The sequence below is a fragment of the Bactrocera oleae genome, chromosome 4, assembly GCF_042242935.1.
Source record: "Bactrocera oleae isolate idBacOlea1 chromosome 4, idBacOlea1, whole genome shotgun sequence".
NCBI lineage: Eukaryota > Metazoa > Arthropoda > Insecta > Diptera > Tephritidae > Bactrocera > Bactrocera oleae.
In genome coordinates, this window is record NC_091538.1 from 22,280,065 (window position 1) to 22,301,600 (window position 21,536).

Below are 21,536 nucleotides of genomic sequence, written 5' to 3' on the forward strand. Positions count from 1 at the left end.
TTTTTTTATAATTTTCCTTTTATTTACAAATTTGAACACATACAATGAATGGTAAAAAATCTAAAACTAGTGACAAAATATTAAGGTATTTTAAATTTAAGATTTTCTACTGTTGTATGTATTATATGTACGGATTGCGAATATCGATCAATGTGCAATATAACAGAGCCCATGGCGTATACATTCACTTTTTTTCTTACTTTACCCTTTGCAACTCAGTACAACCTTCATTCGCCATGGTCCTGTGCGGAGACGATTGTATGCAACATGTGTTGACAACATTGCCCCGTTTTACTGTGACATTTTACACACATGTCATATGCAACATGCGAATGCTTGAGAGACGAGTGAAAATCACAAGAGGGATATGTGAAGAGATGCAGCTGGAGATATAAAAGAATACCGTGAAAGCGCCGTCACATACAGAGGACATGAAGTTCCCGCAGAAGATTGAACGTACCGAGCCACCGATATTTTGTGATGGGTACTTGCGGGGTGCTGTTTTCGGTTTTGCAATCAAGCAAACTTTGCCTTTTCATGTTATTCTAATAGCATTTTTTTAGTTTTGGTTTCCAGTTTTAACAATTTAGGTTTACTCGATATGCACGTTCCTCAACATCTGTACCTATTTCGCCAGTGCTCTGGCCATTATAATTTCCGTCCCAATAACAAATCTTGCAAAGATAAGAATGATTGAAATTTTTCCAAAACTTCGATAACAACGGAAAATATGAGCACTCGTCACAAGCTATCACTCTTTTCCTTCGGTGCACCTGGGTAGCAAAATTGGGAACAATTTCGCTCGCATAATATTTTTGCATCGCTCATAAGAACTAACAGTTTTGTATAGCTACTCGTATAATATAGATGTATAATATATTGAGTGATTTCGGTTTTAGTTGATGTCCAACTTTTGTTTTGTGATTTTGTTCAATTGTTATTCTTTGATAGCTTTATTCTTGCTCCACATCTTCCGCTGCCACTTTGTTGTTGCAAGAAAGTTTTATGAAGTAATTTTCGTTGCTGGTTACGCGAATTTAGTTTAACGGCCAAAGTTTTTAGCTTGGTAACTACGGGGTACATCGCAGAAAAGAGACTTAAAACTTAATACTTCTTGGTGTAAATGAAAAATACCTATTTTTTAGTGCCGTTATATGTGAATAGGAAACGGAGAGATTAGCGCTGCGTGAAGTGATCGAGTGGATTGTATAGGCGAAGATATGAGGACAACTTTTCACATTTTGATATAAGTTTCGTTAAGAAAGTATCCACCTACTACATGTATTTTGAAGTGCCACCAAAAATATAAATGGAGTTATTATAAAATACATACATATGTACAATACATTGGAATGCTTACTTTAGTTAAACTTACTACATACTGACAAATGGGTTGAGGAAAACAATATAATTATTGGTGCTAGCCAATTTTTATGCTCTTGCAACATATTTGTATAACCTAAAAATAATCGAGTAAGATATGGGGTTATATACATATATTATATATACATTTTTTTTATTACAAACCTTTTTAAAACAATAATAATGTTTGATACACTACAACTAGTTTTATGAACTAACGAGCAGTTTGATTTTAATTAAATTCTTGAATTTCTTGGTATTCTAACTACCAACTAATTTATGTGGTTGTGATGTATATAAATGATCAGGAAGACGAGACGAGTTGAAATCCGCGTGACTGTCTGTCTGTCAGTCCGCCCATCTGTGCAAGCGATAACTTGAGTAAAAATTAAGATATCCTAATGAAACTTGGTACACGAATTTCTCGGTAAAGTGAGGACGAGTTCGTAGATGGGCGTAATCAGACCCACAAAACGTCGCGTATCTAAAAAATTAAAAATGCCATAACTGAGCACGAAATTAAGATATAAAACTTTAATTTGGCACAGGGGATCACATTAGCAAGGAACACCTGAGGGCTAAACATTTATAATATTCACTTTCCAGTATATAAATCAAGTATCAATGAATATATTACGATAAAACTTTGCACAAATAGTGCTTTTGCACGTTGCAAGAGTATAAAATGTTTGGTTACACTCGAACTTAGCCCTTTCGTTTAGATATTGCTCATATTCAATTTAACTAGTTATTTAGTATGTAAGTACGAGATAATTTGAATCGAAAATATAAAAAAAGTAAATGGGAATCTTACCTGGACGTTAAGTCCCCAGAAAATGTATATAAAGATATATTAGTTATTATATTCCGCAAGCAATCAGTTATGTGTTGTTTGTTTATTATAGCATTATTCATGGTCAATTAAACATAGGCATCTATTCTATAAGCGTTGATACAATATTTGAATCATGAAATGTTTACCGCATTACTATCATTAAGCCATTCCTTTCCACCAGATATTTTAACCGTTTGCCATTGCGTTATAAAGCATCACTATATGGTAAGGTTTTTACGGTCTCTCTTTCCAATTGTTGCTCAGCTCGTTAACTTTTTGCCTCTTTAGTAAATTTCTCAATTTTTTATATATTTTTATTAACTTTACCCCTCTTGTGTCTTTCGCAATTGGCTGTCGCGTTAAACTCACTTTTTACACTATATTAATTACAAAAGTTTCATAATGAAATGTCATTTAGTTTGGTAATTGTGAACGTTTAAACCGCTATGTTATCAGCATTAACAGCGCTGCCAGCACGGAACCAACACAGACTAGGAAAAAATGTAGTGACAACAATATGTTTAACAGTAAATAAGTTAATGCTCATCCAACATCCGTCTCGCACCAAGTCCAAGCGGTTGCCAATCAAATTATCTCGCGGCAAACCAGAGATAAAATATGTCATTTGGAATTGAGAGAGTAAAACACCTAACAAACTTTGATAGTTCACTATACCGGGTACGTTTAACATTTCACAACTAGAAAAAAAAGAGACTAGAGCATTGAAATCCCCCCAAATTATTATTAGAATGGAGAAATTCGTAACGGTCAAATAAATAATTACGAAGAAACAGAGTTTTTCAAGGAAGAAAAATACAATTGTACATCCTGATTTTTAATACACAATTAATAAATTGAGAAAAAACAACAGAACCAGTCATATAACGTAAGTGCTTTTATAGTAATTTGTATACGTAATTTAATAAATGCGACAATTTACTTTGCAAAAAAAAAATGCCAAAAACACTGCTATGGAAAAGAGGGATTTTGAGCTACAGCGAAGGGGTAAAATTTTTTTAATTCCCAAAAGAGGGAATGTTATAGTATTAAATCTACGGGTTTATTTAAATAAATAAGTTTATATGTTTAGGGTTTTTTTGCACTATTTCTAATATGTTATGTTTCGTATATGATCTTTTTTTAGTAAAGTGAAACTGTTGGCTGAATGGAATGTTTCTGATGACATACCTAAACACATTTTTGCCTTTGAGTGTAATTTTTCGTTAAAAATGCGCCTTGAAGGAAGATTGTGTCCGAAGACCGTTCGCGACATCAATTTAATAATTGATCATAGTGATAACACCATACAAATCTATATCAGAAGAACTCATTTTATTGAGGTTTAAAGGTTTTTAAATTCAAAAAGTGCATCGAGGCAGTTTCTTTCAATTTTTAAATAGGAAGATCATAGAGGAATTTAAGAGTCTCTTCAATTTCTGCAGGTGTATTGGTTTGACAGCAGGAACAGAAAGGAAGAAGTAATTGAGGGTAGGGAATAGGGTTTTGTTAGTAAAATGGGATAAAAGAAACAGTCAATTTAGTTCAAATGACCGCCGAATTGGAAATATGAAGAAGTTAAGCAGTAGTTTATTTAGGGGAAAACCCTCTTTCAATAATCTGTAGGAAAGTTCCTCCTCTGTTAGGCGTATACATTAGGAATAGTTTTATTAATAGTAATTGCCGTAGTCACGGTCGGGATATGATATTTTTTAATCACCACTTAAAGCCCCGACTAAATTCCCTCCACAAATACTTTTGAAAACTTTGTTACGGACTGGCCCCGTTTCCCAAATTGCACCCAAAACAGTAAAAGTTTGTGTCGGTTTTACGTGATAAATTGTCATTGGCAGTATGTTAAGGAATGATGGGATAATAAGTGACGAACATTATGGCGATGAAAACGAAACGATATTAGCCACAACTGCAATGACCATAATGGTGCAAAATATATGTAGTTGGAAAGCCTTCTTCCCACACATTAGCTTAGTTCTTAGTTAAAGGACCCTGCAAAGGGGATGCCCTTAAAGAAAAATATTATTGAAGCCATTACTCAACTGCTAAATATAGGAGTAATTCTTTACCATTTCGTTTGCGACCACGATACCAATTTTAAGAATTTGCCTAATTTATAATATTGGTGTTTCAGCGTCAGGGTCATTTGTCGCGTTAGTTGGTCGGATATTGTACACTTTTATAAAATCGGCTGTAAGTCGAATTACCGGTGCGCGCATAAATTAATCGATGCTCATATTTATTAAAATACCTTCCAAAAAATTAAGGGTTAATTCGCATCTTAGGTATTGACTAATATGGTCACTTCTTGTTTTGTCTCTTTATAGATTTGGAGCCTTAAGCTCGAATAGTGTGAGATTTATTAATAACGGTTAATTCCATTAATTTTTTATACATATATCTGTGATATATTAAAAGTTATATTGTTTCTGGTGTATGTATGTTAAATGTTGTTTGTTACTTTTAATTTTTTATGTAAATACATTTTTGATACTGGGTGATATAGGCCAATGGGGAATAAAGCACCTAAGCCCAACTTTGGTAATGCGATATTTTGCGTACCCCATGCGTGGTGTGAAAACGCAAAATGTCAAAAAAATGGTTATTTGGAGACGCTCTCACACGGAAAGAAGTGGACATCCTCTTATCCCTGTTGGCAGGGTGAAAAAAGCACGAGTATCACCACGGGGCAAGAGTGAAAATGCAAACTCGCCGCGATTACACCGACATCAGGTTCGTGGACACCATTAAAAAAGGCAGGAAGTAAAAATATGGAAACTAATAAGTTTTGTCATGTTAATATACGTATCGTTAATATATAAATACGTATCGCGCACTATGTACATTTTATCGTCGACAAAATCGTCTATCAGAGCAGTTAATTCGATTAACCATGGACCGTTTTCGCACCACGTGTTCTCTTATTGATAACACGCATCAGAAGAAACTATTACTGCTGTAGAGCGTAGCATTGAGGAAGACCCGGATGAGTCCATCGAGCACAGGAATTGGATCTGTGTCCATCCAAGGAAGGATCTTGGTTTCCATGATGTCCAGGAGCTGTGGTTCCAACAAGACGGCGCAACATATGACACAGCTCGTGTCAAAATCGATTTATTGAAAAACACGTTTGGTGACCGCCTAATTTCACATTTTGGACCTGTGAATTGGCCTCCAAGATCTTGGGATTTAACACCGCTGGACTACTTTCTGTGCTTAACCATTTGAGAGACAACATTCGTCGTGTATTTGTCGATATACGGCCACAAATGTTGTAAAAAGTCATCGAAAATTGGACGTCCAGATTGGACTACATCCGAGCCAGCCATGGTAGTCATATGCCAGAAATCATATCTAAAATGTAATGCCACAAGATTATCTTTCGGATAAATAAAATTCATGTCAATCGAATAATCCATCGTTGTTTTATTGCAATTTAGAGTTCTATACCTCTAAAAGAACACACTTTATATGTAGCACATGTATGTAGAACTCAGCTGTAGTACTGATTATTGACGTAAAACATTATTTTTTCATTTATTTTAACAAAATTCATAAATTTTCCGGGAATAGTTGATTGAGGGTTACTTTTAAAACTGTATTTGCCAAATAACTGCAGTTTTACAATAATTTACACAGTTTTTTGCCGTAATTGGCAGCTTTTTTCGTTATTCAGATTTTCAAATGACAGTTCGGGGGAAAATGAAATACGCGTGGATAGAGAAGGAAACTTTGATGGTACATATTCACAGCATAAAAGCGAACGGGCAATAATCGATCAAGAAACTTTTGTCATAACTGCAGCAGCTACAAGAAATTTATACCAATAACACCAACGTCCTCTACCAAACTTAACGAAATCAAACTTTCAGACACTTTTATCAATGTGTGGCTGCATGAGCAACATAATGCAACCAACATTTTGGCCTAACCTACTGAAAAATCTCAATTCACGCTTTGCTGAGCATTCGCAGCGTTCGATCGTACATATATACATTCATATGTACTTGCAAAGGATGAGAGGAAAACTGAGTACAAATCGACCAAAAAATATCAATTGTAAGGCCGGATGAAGTGCAAGTAAGGTACTAGCCTTGGGAGAATGATAGTGGAAAGGAAATCAGAGAAGAATTGCAACAACCGCCAACGAATGACAAAATGGCAAACAACTTTATACTTTGTTATAATATTGTTGTACATGGATTTGTTTGTTGCGCAATTGTAACAACTTGCAGTCATTATTTTGAAATGAAACAAAACTCGATAAAAAACGAGAAAGAAACAACAGGAACAACTAATAACAAGCTGCAAGCAAACAAATCTGAAACAATAATGCGAATGAAAGGACACCACTTGTCCAAATAGAATTTTACTAGTCGCATTTGTATTCAAGTTATTATAAACATGTGCATGTGTGTGTGTGTTTATATTACACCAACAAATTTTTACAAGACTACGTTCAGAAGAGGACTCTTTTTGTCACTTATTGACGGGAAATTCTATTTTGGTGTTGCGCATTGCTTTCACACGGGCGACATGAGTCCGTCAACTTGAGTCGGGCAATTTTCTGCATTTTCTTTCATATCACATTCTTAAATTTTTGAACGGGCTACACAAAAATATTTTTTTATTATTTCCTTTTTTATCCTTATTCACCCTTTTCTTAATTTTTTTTATTATATTATTCATATTTGCATATAACATAAAAAAGTATATAACAAAATCCAAATTTTTGAACATAGTATAAATATTCATTTCAACCGAGCGAATTACAATGCCGAATTATGTAGCGCCGAACTGTTACGAATAAGAGCACAAGCGCGAGGGGACGAGAAGGAAAGATTGGGGTGCAAAAGTCTTTGTGTGTGAACCGGTACGTAGTTATTGGAAGCGTGACCATTTGATATTTTTAGTTTTCATAAATTAATAATTTCACTTCGCTCGACTACACACCACACTATAGCAGTGTGGGTAAAGACACGAGAGATTTGGAATTGGATATGGATGTCATTTATGATATCAGAAACTCTAGAAATGCGGTATGACCTGAAGTTCAAACTATCAACTTTTGTCATTAAAATGATTGAAATTGTGCATTAACATTAGTTTACTTTAATGCGCAATCCGCCATTATTTATTATTTTTATTCTAAAGCACCGAAAGAACTTTCTGCATTCAATTACATATGACAGAATTTCTGAGCAAAAAGTAAGTAAAATGAATTTAACTGCAACATCTTAACCTAAAACAAAAAAAAAAATCTGAATCGTATGTTAATCCAAAATTGCTCGAATACGATAATAATCCTTAACAACTACATATAGGGTGGAACTTGGAAAAATATGAAAAACTAGGAAGCAAGTCCTAGGCTGATGGAAAGGACCGAATAGGTTTTTCAAATGCAGAATCTGTTAAACGGTTTAGTTTAAAATATTATTGGTGATCATTTTATGCATTCCAAGATTATTGATAAAAGTGGAATTCTAAAAACAGATACATATTCGATAACTCTTTCGATTGTTTCTAGATCTCTAGTGTAATGGAATTCTTCCACAAGAGAAAATTAAATTTAAAAAACTTATAACCAAAAAAAATCAAGTAAGGAAGTTCTAAGTTCGGGTGTAACCGAAAATTCTATACCCAACAACTTACAAGGCAAAATTTACAAAAAATCATACTATTATCGAGAGTTTCATTTATATATTTTAATATATGAATTTCAATTATATATCTTACACATTGACCGATATTTTCTGTAAAAAGTCAACTGTAAGCACTGGGGTCTACATATTGAGTACCTAGGGGCTTGAACAGTGTTAGTTTGATTTAGACAATTTTTGATCACAAAGTGGCATACTTTAAACGCATTATTCACGCAAAGTTTTAACCAAATACAATCATTGTTGCTTCATTCACATAGTGGAAAGTGGAAGAATCAGATGGAATTTAAAATGATGTTATATGGGAAATAGGCGTGGTTGTAATCCGATTTCGCTCATTTTCACATGAGAAGAATGTTATGCACCAAAGTTGGTTGAAATCAGTTAAGCAGATCCCAAGATATGGATTTTCACCTAAAAATGGGCGGTACCACGCCCAGTGTCTCATTTTGAACGCGGTTCCTATACTATAAAGTCATCTCATACCATCCTATTACAATTTAATGTCTCAGACGTGTTTAGTACTTGATTTATCGCGATTTTAGTAGTTTTTAACAGTACCGTTATATAGGGAGTGACCGGGGTTGTCACCCGATTTCACCCATTTTCACACTGTCGATAGAGATGCTACAAACATTTATTCTCAGTGAATTTATAGCTTTAGTGGTTTAGGAGATATGCACTTTAAACCTATTAGGGAGCTGGACCACGCTCACTTTTTAAAAAATTTTAAACTACAGCTGCCCCTTCCCAATGTGATTCTGTATACTAATAACCGTCTTGTATCTTATTGTGGAGTTAAGTTATGGCAACTTATTTGTTTTTGATTGTACTGATGGTACTGAGAAACATGTGTACCAAGTTTCATAAAGATATCTCAATAAGCAAGTCTCAAGTTTACTCAAGTTACAGCTTGCACAGGCGGACAGACGGAAAGTCACCCGCTTTTCAACTCGTCTCTTCATCCTGATGATTTATATATGTAATATGTAACCTTATAACTAACCCGATTAATTTTAGGTGATACAAACAACCGTTAGGTAAACAAAACTATTATACTCTGTAGCAAAGGGGTGCGAAAGTATAAAAAGAAAAATAATAACCTTCACAGGCTTAAGTTTTCTTTACAAGAACTTGATTTTGATCGGTCAGTTTTTAAAAACCGTTGCCCGCATATTGAAACGTTACCTTGGGAAATAATCCTTTTCAAATTTTGTGAAGATGTCTTGTCAAATAAAAAGTGTATTACTAACAGCTATATGCTATAGTGGTCCAATCTAAAAAATTTGTTCGGAAATTGTACTGTTGCCTTGGAAAATAATTTTTGACAAATTTTGGGAAGATACCTTGTCAAATAAAAAAGAATTATACAAAAGGACTTCGTTTTGATCTACCAATTAGTTTGACAGCTATCTGCAATAGTAGTTCGGTTTGAAAAACTTGTTCGAACCGTTGCCTTGAACAAGAATCCATGACAAATTTCGGGAAAATATATTGTCAGATTGAAAAGTTTTGCATTCAAGAACTTGATTTGATCTAGGAGCTGTAGTGGTCCGATATCAGCGGCTCCGAGAAATAAGCAGGTTCTTGGAGATCCTACATCCTTTATTCAAAATTTCAGATCGATATCTTAAACCTAGAAGGACTAACTCTCAATTATACAGACAGACGGACCTGGATAAATCATTTGTATACATATATATTTTAAAGGGTCTCCGACGCTCCTTCTGGGTGTTACAAACTTCCCGGTAAACTTAATACACCCTGTTCAGGGTATATGTTGTTTTCTTTCAGGTTGTTCGTTAACATATTGATATATCGATCGAGCCTCTGTCTGACATGTTCACTTCATTAGCCCTTTGAGCTTCTGTAAAAAAAATCTTTTATAGGCTGCTTTTTGAACCCCTACGAACTCTATAAATTCGAAGGTTAAGCTTTGGTTAATAAATATGAATTCAAAACAGCGAAAAAATAGACTGAATGTTAAATTCGCAGTTGTTGTACGAATTTCATATAAAACGTTGCAAAACATATAATTTTAATAAACGCTGTTATCTCATGAAATATATTCTCCTTATTGTTTTAATTATTTTCAGTACTAAATGAATATTACTGCTATATGCAAAGTTTATAGTCTATAGATACTGTTATGCTTGTCATAAGCCTTTATTTGAAGCACGTAGTGATATTTATGATATGCAATGAGAAATATGGCAAATGCATATAAAAATTAAAATTTTTAACTATTTCACTTTTTGTTTAACTACAGAAGCGATAACAAAAGTTTTTACTTTATTCAATAAAAACGGGCATACGAATAAGTTTTCGCAAAAATTATTTATTATATAACACATTGAAGTTGGTGCCACGTTCTTTATCTGCTGCACTCAACGCCATTTGGTTAAATTTCAGTTTGGCATAACGGTGTATCAATTAACATACAAATTGCGTAATATACTCGACATTCCTTACTTTGATATATACAGATTTACGTACGTATAGATCGGCAAGTTAGCAAATAGAAATATGGGTGCCACAGAATGGCTACATGCATAAACCTAATAAGTGAATATGGAATAATGCGTCTGCTGTGTACTTTACGAAAATTATTTCTGTTGTCCTCGATTATCACTATATGGATGCTGCATTGCTTTATGTACTGAATGAGATATTACCAAAGCTGAGAACGACTTCAATTTTTCTACCTTGCCATCTGTTTTAGTTTTTAATTGGTTTTGTTTTATAATAGCTGGCCCGACGAATTTTTAACCGCCTAACAGTCAACTAATGGAGTAACGCCTTTTGGCTAAACATGATTTTTTGAATTAAAAAACATTTTCTTTGATCGAGCTACGTATGTTGCTTCTTAAGTTCTGAATTCTATGGGATTCTTCGATTGTTGGCAAGCCATATAGCCGAGGACACCATAATATTTACTAAAGGCATTATTATATCTTAAGATTAACCTTAGTAGTTTACACCCATCATACTTGCTGCAAATTTCGTATTTGCAAATGTGTCAGTTAGGTAAACATTTAGTTTGTTGTATTTATTGTTTTATATTAAATAAGGTTATTTATTATACTCTCGCAACGAGTTGCTACAGAGTTTTGTTCACCTAACGGTTGTTTGTATCACCTAAAACTAATCGGGATAGTTATAAGGATATATACATATATATAAATGATAAGGATGAAGAGACGAGTTGAAATCCGAGTGACTGTCCGTCTAAGCAAGCTGTAACTTGAGTAAAAATTGAGATATCTTTATAAAACTTGGTACACATGTTTCTTAGTACCGTAAGACGGTTGATATTGCAGATGGGCGTAATCTGATCACTGCCACGCCCAAAAAACGCCATTAATCAAAAACAAATAAATTGCCATAACTAAGCTCCACAGTAAGATACAAGACTGTTATTTGATATACACATAGGGGCATCTGCAATTTCATTTTTATTTTTAATTGGGCGTGGTCCCGCTCTCTAATAGGTTTAATGTACATATCTCCTTAACCACTAAAGCTATAAATTCACTGAGAAAAAATCTTTTTAGCACCTCTATCGAGAGTGTGAAATTCGATGAAATCGGGTGACAATTCCACCCACTCCCCATATAACGGTAATGTTAAAAACTACTAAAAGCGCTATAAATCAAGCACTAAAGAAGCCGGAGACATTAAATTTTAACTCTGGGATGGTATAAGACGATTTTATTGGAACCCTGTTCAAAATTAGATAGTGGGCGTGGCACCGCCCACTTTTAGGTGAAAACCCATATCTTCAAACCGATTTCAATCAAATTCGGTACATAACATTCTTTTCATACTTCTATATTATAGTACGAAAATGGGCGAAATCGGATTACAACCACGCCTATTTCCCACATAACATCATTTTAAATTCTATCTGCTTCTTTCACTTTCCAGTCTGCACATCAAGCAACAATGATTATATCGGCGTAAAATTTTGCGTGAATAATACGTTTAAAATATGCCACCTTCTGACCAAAAATTATCTAAATTGAGCCAAACTGTTCAGCCCCTAAGTACTAAATATGTGGACCCCAGTGCCTATAGTTGACTTTTTACCGAAAATATCGGTCAAAATAGAACCAGGCGGCAAGAAATCTAAAACGATTTGATTTTGCGGGAGTATAAAATGTTCGGTTACATCCGAACTTAGCCCTTCCATCTACTTCAAAAGTAGGGAAATTTCGGAAGAATTGCGTGATGTCTTATGTACCGTCTTAAGCAAAGGTAGTTTTAGATTTTCAGATGTCTGTGCCGAAGAATTTTAAATGATTCAACTGTCACTTAGTTTTACTATTTGAGAATACAGAAAACATTCGTGGAAGGGAGTGAAAATACCAAACCGTGCTAATAAGACACTTTGCGTTCTACCTGTCTCCTTAAACACTCCTCTGTCTGCAGCTGAATTGTTACATCATTTGGGTTAAGCAGGTCGTGGCTGACATTTCTTATCGTAACTCGGATTATTTTTTATAGTCATTGTGTCACCGTCAGCGAGTATATTCAAAATTATTCACATGCGGTGGACAGATCCACCGGTTGAGTATGGCCTCATTAGGTGCAGGTAGTAAGCGAACACACAAAAAATACATCGTTCTCGTATCACAAATTTTATCTCGCTTCGCTCGCCTATTTCTTAAGCTTTATTGTGTGCGTGACACAACAGAACAGCTTCAAGTTAACCTCTAATATGCCTTTAATACCCTGCATCCCACTCCGCGTAACAACGTGATTCCGGCACGTTTTGTTTTTCTTTCGGTGGATGCAGCGTTAAATGTGCGAAATGAATGATAAATGAATGCATGTCAAATAGCAAAAATGTGGCTTGTGAAAAAATTAAAAGTACAAAAAAAAAATTGTAATCAATACCAAGCGTGGCGGAGAAAAAGCAAGTGAAGAAAATTTTTGTAGGGTGCGTAGGCCTCTGAATTTGTTCATTAGTCTAATATATTCAGTTAAGTTAAGTGGGTATTCTAGTCCAGAAGCAAGAATTTCAGGAGATTTTTGAAATGTTGTAAACAAAGACAATTCATATTTTTACCATCCATTTTTTATTAGTAAAAAATTTCAAAAATTAGAAGCTGATAAAGTGGGGGATCTCAAAAAATTGGCACGTGACCATACCAACGATTTCAGCCTTCCTAGTTATTTGAAACCCCTAAATAAATGAATAATGTCGCTATATCTGTAATTAAAGGAAAGTTGGAAAAAAAATGTCTTCACAAAATGGCGACTGCCTGAAAAAAACCACTTCTTTTGACTGTTCGGTTTTTTTGAAAATATAATAGTAAACATTTGGGGATGTGCTTAATTCCAGGCATAGACAAATCTATAAAGAATCTATCCTCTATATATCCTCTATAAATTTCAGGTTGATCGGTAAAGTAGAACCTGAGAAATCGTGGATATCGTTTTGAAAAAGACATTTTCGAGAAAAATGCATTTTAAGTTTCGCGTATACCTATATCTCCGAAAATATTTTGAATTTAAAAAAATCCTCTTGTAGACGTTTCTTGAATAGTTAAACTTTGAAAATATAGTCAAAAAAAGATACATTTTTTGTATTTCTAGATCAGAATACTCCCTTGAATGATTGTACAGCTAGGCATTATACGGACAAAAATAAATCAATTAACTATAAACAAAAGTATGAAAATTTTACTCTTTTCGAAGGTATTTCGGCCACTGCTCACAGTGTAGTATTCATTTGAGATGAAAATGATAATTATTTTGGTGAGTTGCAAGATTTCTTAAAAGCAGTCACAAGGGAATCCAAAAGAAAGTATTGAATAAGATTTCATATAGCCTTAATCAGGAATTAGTCAAAATATTGTATATACGCAGGTTTACCCACTATCCGCTTTATTTCATTAATGTCATAATGACTAATTAGAAGGTGGCCTATATCACGAATCCTTCACGTAATAAGTGCTACCTGAAGTTAATCAAATTATTTGAAATTATCTGATTCGCTCTACCTCAACTGCTTTTCAAAAAATAGCAACTAAATATTATAGTAAAAATCTACTTTCACAAGTTTACAAATTCCTTATAGAAATATGTGGAATATTTAAGTCAAACAACTGCAAAATTATTTCACACTTGACAAGAAAATATTGACGACGACGTGCTTCCATTTGAGATACAAAATACTGTGCTTGCGTATGACAGTTTACATGAATTTATCCCAGGCCCATATTAACTCCACAAAAAAAGCAAGTGAATCCTTTTTTTATTTAACCTAAATCAGTTAATACGACTTTTATTATTACTACTACTCGGTATATATTATTATTAGGTATGTTTAAAGCATAGCTTTATAGAATATGTATTTTCCTCATTTAGTCAGCCAATGTAGCTTTAATGGATAACAAAGGAGCAAACAAAAAACCGTTTCTAAAGCAACGAAAAAAAATTTAAGAGTACCCACTCGTGAAGATTCCCAAACACCAGGCAGTCTGCTGAAATATAAATATGGCTGCAAGGACCTTTTACCCAGGAAAAAATGGAGAAATTGGTGGGGCGCAAAAATTCAGAAACATAAATATTAGTTTTACCATGTAAAATCTATGTGTAGCAAAGCCAAGTAAAGAATACTTGTGTACCAAGCCACCGCTCATTGCCCAATATTAACAAGAAGGAAGATATTGAAATCAACAAAATATTTTCAAGCAGTAGAAAGGTGTAGAGCAAAGATAAACAGCACGCGTAGAAATACCTGCATACCTAAATAGCATAAAGCATAAAGGAAGGAGGGTTACAGGGCGCACACAAAAATATCAAATAAAATTCCCATAACTGCGACTGGCCTGGAACTAGAGCCAAGCTAAGAAACTCATCAGTTGCTGCTTATCGCATATAATTTCCATCCCCTACTCCACATCTGAAAAAGTGAAATAAACCCCACATAAAAGCATTGGAAAACTCGTGGAAGGAAGAATGCTTAAGGGTAGTCGGTGAATTTGAAGTTACAAGATAAGAAATCCATAGCGATCATTAAAATTTGGACCAAAGTCAGTTTCGTATGAGAACTTATTTCAACCAACTAACTTAACATAAATAAAACTTGTTACATAATATTGTAATTATTACCCCTTAGCACATTGATAGTAATAGTAAATTTAAGGTTCTATCACTTCATTTGCTTTGGAATGAATAACTTAAGCTTTAAGAACAATAGGAAGAAACAAGATATCTTTAAGTTGGCTGCTTATTTTTTAAAATGGTTTATAAATAAATATATATACGAATATCTATTGCATATAATATTATATTTAGAAACACTATGCATCTCTTGGGAAGATTTAGGTTACAGTTAGTGTTTGAAAACTTTTCCTCTTTTACATTTGCAAAAACTTTTTCAGAATTAAATCTGTGAAATTTTGCATCTTCGTTTCTCAACGCTTGCACGGATATTTGTTTAACCGCTGAGTTGCCCATTCCTGAACACAACCTCCAATGGATTGCCTCAGTAACCGAGGAAACGTTAACATATTGATATATCGATCGAGCCTCTGTCTGACATGTTCACTTCATTAGCCCTTTGAGCTTCTGTAAAAAAAATCTTTTATAGGCTGCTTTTTGAACCCCTACGAACTCTATAAATTCGAAGGTTAAGCTTTGGTTAATAAATATGAATTCAAAACAGCGAAAAAATAGACTGAATGTTAAATTCGCAGTTGTTGTACGAATTTCATATAAAACGTTGCAAAACATATAATTTTAATAAACGCTGTTATCTCATGAAATATATTCTCCTTATTGTTTTAATTATTTTCAGTACTAAATGAATATTACTGCTATATGCAAAGTTTATAGTCTATAGATACTGTTATGCTTGTCATAAGCCTTTATTTGAAGCACGTAGTGATATTTATGATATGCAATGAGAAATATGGCAAATGCATATAAAAATTAAAATTTTTAACTATTTCACTTTTTGTTTAACTACAGAAGCGATAACAAAAGTTTTTACTTTATTCAATAAAAACGGGCATACGAATAAGTTTTCGCAAAAATTATTTATTATATAACACATTGAAGTTGGTGCCACGTTCTTTATCTGCTGCACTCAACGCCATTTGGTTAAATTTCAGTTTGGCATAACGGTGTATCAATTAACATACAAATTGCGTAATATACTCGACATTCCTTACTTTGATATATACAGATTTACGTACGTATAGATCGGCAAGTTAGCAAATAGAAATATGGGTGCCACAGAATGGCTACATGCATAAACCTAATAAGTGAATATGGAATAATGCGTCTGCTGTGTACTTTACGAAAATTATTTCTGTTGTCCTCGATTATCACTATATGGATGCTGCATTGCTTTATGTACTGAATGAGATATTACCAAAGCTGAGAACGACTTCAATTTTTCTACCTTGCCATCTGTTTTAGTTTTTAATTGGTTTTGTTTTATAATAGCTGGCCCGACGAATTTTTAACCGCCTAACAGTCAACTAATGGAGTAACGCCTTTTGGCTAAACATGATTTTTTGAATTAAAAAACATTTTCTTTGATCGAGCTACGTATGTTGCTTCTTAAGTTCTGAATTCTATGGGATTCTTCGATTGTTGGCAAGCCATATAGCCGAGGACACCATAATATTTACTAAAGGCATTATTATATCTTAAGATTAACCTTAGTAGTTTACACCCATCATACTTGCTGCAAATTTCGTATTTGCAAATGTGTCAGTTAGGTAAACATTTAGTTTGTTGTATTTATTGTTTTATATTAAATAAGGTTATTTATTATACTCTCGCAACGAGTTGCTACAGAGTTTTGTTCACCTAACGGTTGTTTGTATCACCTAAAACTAATCGGGATAGTTATAAGGATATATACATATATATAAATGATAAGGATGAAGAGACGAGTTGAAATCCGAGTGACTGTCCGTCTAAGCAAGCTGTAACTTGAGTAAAAATTGAGATATCTTTATAAAACTTGGTACACATGTTTCTTAGTACCGTAAGACGGTTGATATTGCAGATGGGCGTAATCTGATCACTGCCACGCCCAAAAAACGCCATTAATCAAAAACAAATAAATTGCCATAACTAAGCTCCACAGTAAGATACAAGACTGTTATTTGATATACACATAGGGGCATCTGCAATTTCATTTTTATTTTTAATTGGGCGTGGTCCCGCTCTCTAATAGGTTTAATGTACATATCTCCTTAACCACTAAAGCTATAAATTCACTGAGAAAAAATCTTTTTAGCACCTCTATCGAGAGTGTGAAATTCGATGAAATCGGGTGACAATTCCACCCACTCCCCATATAACGGTAATGTTAAAAACTACTAAAAGCGCTATAAATCAAGCACTAAAGAAGCCGGAGACATTAAATTTTAACTCTGGGATGGTATAAGACGATTTTATTGGAACCCTGTTCAAAATTAGATAGTGGGCGTGGCACCGCCCACTTTTAGGTGAAAACCCATATCTTCAAACCGATTTCAATCAAATTCGGTACATAACATTCTTTTCATACTTCTATATTATAGTACGAAAATGGGCGAAATCGGATTACAACCACGCCTATTTCCCACATAACATCATTTTAAATTCTATCTGCTTCTTTCACTTTCCAGTCTGCACATCAAGCAACAATGATTATATCGGCGTAAAATTTTGCGTGAATAATACGTTTAAAATATGCCACCTTCTGACCAAAAATTATCTAAATTGAGCCAAACTGTTCAGCCCCTAAGTACTAAATATGTGGACCCCAGTGCCTATAGTTGACTTTTTACCGAAAATATCGGTCAAAATAGAACCAGGCGGCAAGAAATCTAAAACGATTTGATTTTGCGGGAGTATAAAATGTTCGGTTACATCCGAACTTAGCCCTTCCATCTACTTCAAAAGTAGGGAAATTTCGGAAGAATTGCGTGATGTCTTATGTACCGTCTTAAGCAAAGGTAGTTTTAGATTTTCAGATGTCTGTGCCGAAGAATTTTAAATGATTCAACTGTCACTTAGTTTTACTATTTGAGAATACAGAAAACATTCGTGGAAGGGAGTGAAAATACCAAACCGTGCTAATAAGACACTTTGCGTTCTACCTGTCTCCTTAAACACTCCTCTGTCTGCAGCTGAATTGTTACATCATTTGGGTTAAGCAGGTCGTGGCTGACATTTCTTATCGTAACTCGGATTATTTTTTATAGTCATTGTGTCACCGTCAGCGAGTATATTCAAAATTATTCACATGCGGTGGACAGATCCACCGGTTGAGTATGGCCTCATTAGGTGCAGGTAGTAAGCGAACACACAAAAAATACATCGTTCTCGTATCACAAATTTTATCTCGCTTCGCTCGCCTATTTCTTAAGCTTTATTGTGTGCGTGACACAACAGAACAGCTTCAAGTTAACCTCTAATATGCCTTTAATACCCTGCATCCCACTCCGCGTAACAACGTGATTCCGGCACGTTTTGTTTTTCTTTCGGTGGATGCAGCGTTAAATGTGCGAAATGAATGATAAATGAATGCATGTCAAATAGCAAAAATGTGGCTTGTGAAAAAATTAAAAGTACAAAAAAAAAATTGTAATCAATACCAAGCGTGGCGGAGAAAAAGCAAGTGAAGAAAATTTTTGTAGGGTGCGTAGGCCTCTGAATTTGTTCATTAGTCTAATATATTCAGTTAAGTTAAGTGGGTATTCTAGTCCAGAAGCAAGAATTTCAGGAGATTTTTGAAATGTTGTAAACAAAGACAATTCATATTTTTACCATCCATTTTTTATTAGTAAAAAATTTCAAAAATTAGAAGCTGATAAAGTGGGGGATCTCAAAAAATTGGCACGTGACCATACCAACGATTTCAGCCTTCCTAGTTATTTGAAACCCCTAAATAAATGAATAATGTCGCTATATCTGTAATTAAAGGAAAGTTGGAAAAAAAATGTCTTCACAAAATGGCGACTGCCTGAAAAAAACCACTTCTTTTGACTGTTCGGTTTTTTTGAAAATATAATAGTAAACATTTGGGGATGTGCTTAATTCCAGGCATAGACAAATCTATAAAGAATCTATCCTCTATATATCCTCTATAAATTTCAGGTTGATCGGTAAAGTAGAACCTGAGAAATCGTGGATATCGTTTTGAAAAAGACATTTTCGAGAAAAATGCATTTTAAGTTTCGCGTATACCTATATCTCCGAAAATATTTTGAATTTAAAAAAATCCTCTTGTAGACGTTTCTTGAATAGTTAAACTTTGAAAATATAGTCAAAAAAAGATACATTTTTTGTATTTCTAGATCAGAATACTCCCTTGAATGATTGTACAGCTAGGCATTATACGGACAAAAATAAATCAATTAACTATAAACAAAAGTATGAAAATTTTACTCTTTTCGAAGGTATTTCGGCCACTGCTCACAGTGTAGTATTCATTTGAGATGAAAATGATAATTATTTTGGTGAGTTGCAAGATTTCTTAAAAGCAGTCACAAGGGAATCCAAAAGAAAGTATTGAATAAGATTTCATATAGCCTTAATCAGGAATTAGTCAAAATATTGTATATACGCAGGTTTACCCACTATCCGCTTTATTTCATTAATGTCATAATGACTAATTAGAAGGTGGCCTATATCACGAATCCTTCACGTAATAAGTGCTACCTGAAGTTAATCAAATTATTTGAAATTATCTGATTCGCTCTACCTCAACTGCTTTTCAAAAAATAGCAACTAAATATTATAGTAAAAATCTACTTTCACAAGTTTACAAATTCCTTATAGAAATATGTGGAATATTTAAGTCAAACAACTGCAAAATTATTTCACACTTGACAAGAAAATATTGACGACGACGTGCTTCCATTTGAGATACAAAATACTGTGCTTGCGTATGACAGTTTACATGAATTTATCCCAGGCCCATATTAACTCCACAAAAAAAGCAAGTGAATCCTTTTTTTATTTAACCTAAATCAGTTAATACGACTTTTATTATTACTACTACTCGGTATATATTATTATTAGGTATGTTTAAAGCATAGCTTTATAGAATATGTATTTTCCTCATTTAGTCAGCCAATGTAGCTTTAATGGATAACAAAGGAGCAAACAAAAAACCGTTTCTAAAGCAACGAAAAAAAATTTAAGAGTACCCACTCGTGAAGATTCCCAAACACCAGGCAGTCTGCTGAAATATAAATATGGCTGCAAGGACCTTTTACCCAGGAAAAAATGGAGAAATTGGTGGGGCGCAAAAATTCAGAAACATAAATATTAGTTTTACCATGTAAAATCTATGTGTAGCAAAGCCAAGTAAAGAATACTTGTGTACCAAGCCACCGCTCATTGCCCAATATTAACAAGAAGGAAGATATTGAAATCAACAAAATATTTTCAAGCAGTAGAAAGGTGTAGAGCAAAGATAAACAGCACGCGTAGAAATACCTGCATACCTAAATAGCATAAAGCATAAAGGAAGGAGGGTTACAGGGCGCACACAAAAATATCAAATAAAATTCCCATAACTGCGACTGGCCTGGAACTAGAGCCAAGCTAAGAAACTCATCAGTTGCTGCTTATCGCATATAATTTCCATCCCCTACTCCACATCTGAAAAAGTGAAATAAACCCCACATAAAAGCATTGGAAAACTCGTGGAAGGAAGAATGCTTAAGGGTAGTCGGTGAATTTGAAGTTACAAGATAAGAAATCCATAGCGATCATTAAAATTTGGACCAAAGTCAGTTTCGTATGAGAACTTATTTCAACCAACTAACTTAACATAAATAAAACTTGTTACATAATATTGTAATTATTACCCCTTAGCACATTGATAGTAATAGTAAATTTAAGGTTCTATCACTTCATTTGCTTTGGAATGAATAACTTAAGCTTTAAGAACAATAGGAAGAAACAAGATATCTTTAAGTTGGCTGCTTATTTTTTAAAATGGTTTATAAATAAATATATATACGAATATCTATTGCATATAATATTATATTTAGAAACACTATGCATCTCTTGGGAAGATTTAGGTTACAGTTAGTGTTTGAAAACTTTTCCTCTTTTACATTTGCAAAAACTTTTTCAGAATTAAATCTGTGAAATTTTGCATCTTCGTTTCTCAACGCTTGCACGGATATTTGTTTAACCGCTGAGTTGCCCATTCCTGAACACAACCTCCAATGGATTGCCTCAGTAACCGAGGAAACGACGGCCACAGGTATTGCAGAAATAAAAGTATTTTGGAAACAAAATTCGGTAGTTTGTCATCCACTGTTTCATTTTGACAATAAAAAACTGTTCCTACTTATTTTGCTCTATATTCCGTTGGTGCTTCACACGGTGGCTTCCGTGTGTTTTTTGTTGTTCATATTTCTCTTGCACTATAGTGTAGCTAATTGCCTGTATAACTTCCATACATTTTTAAGCTTGAAATAGCTGCAAGAGAAATTTAAAAAAAGAGAAAAAAAACAAGTACGGAAGCTCTAAGTTCGGGTGTAAACGAACTTTTAATACTACCGTAACTGGCAAGGATCAAAGCTCGGGAAATTACTTCAGGTTTTGGCAAAATTTTATATTAAAGGAAGTATTGATCCGATTCAATATCAATTCAATAACATTTTTGACACAAAAACATACTGCTATCG

The 21,536-nt window shown here is 33.9% G+C and overlaps 1 protein-coding gene across 1 annotated transcript in view; it reads right to left on the reverse strand.

Moving 5' to 3' along the window:
* Mmp2 (Matrix metalloproteinase 2) overlaps positions 1–21,536 on the reverse strand; it is a 335,594-nt gene that overhangs the window by 109,275 nt on the left and 204,783 nt on the right. The window lies entirely within an intron of this gene.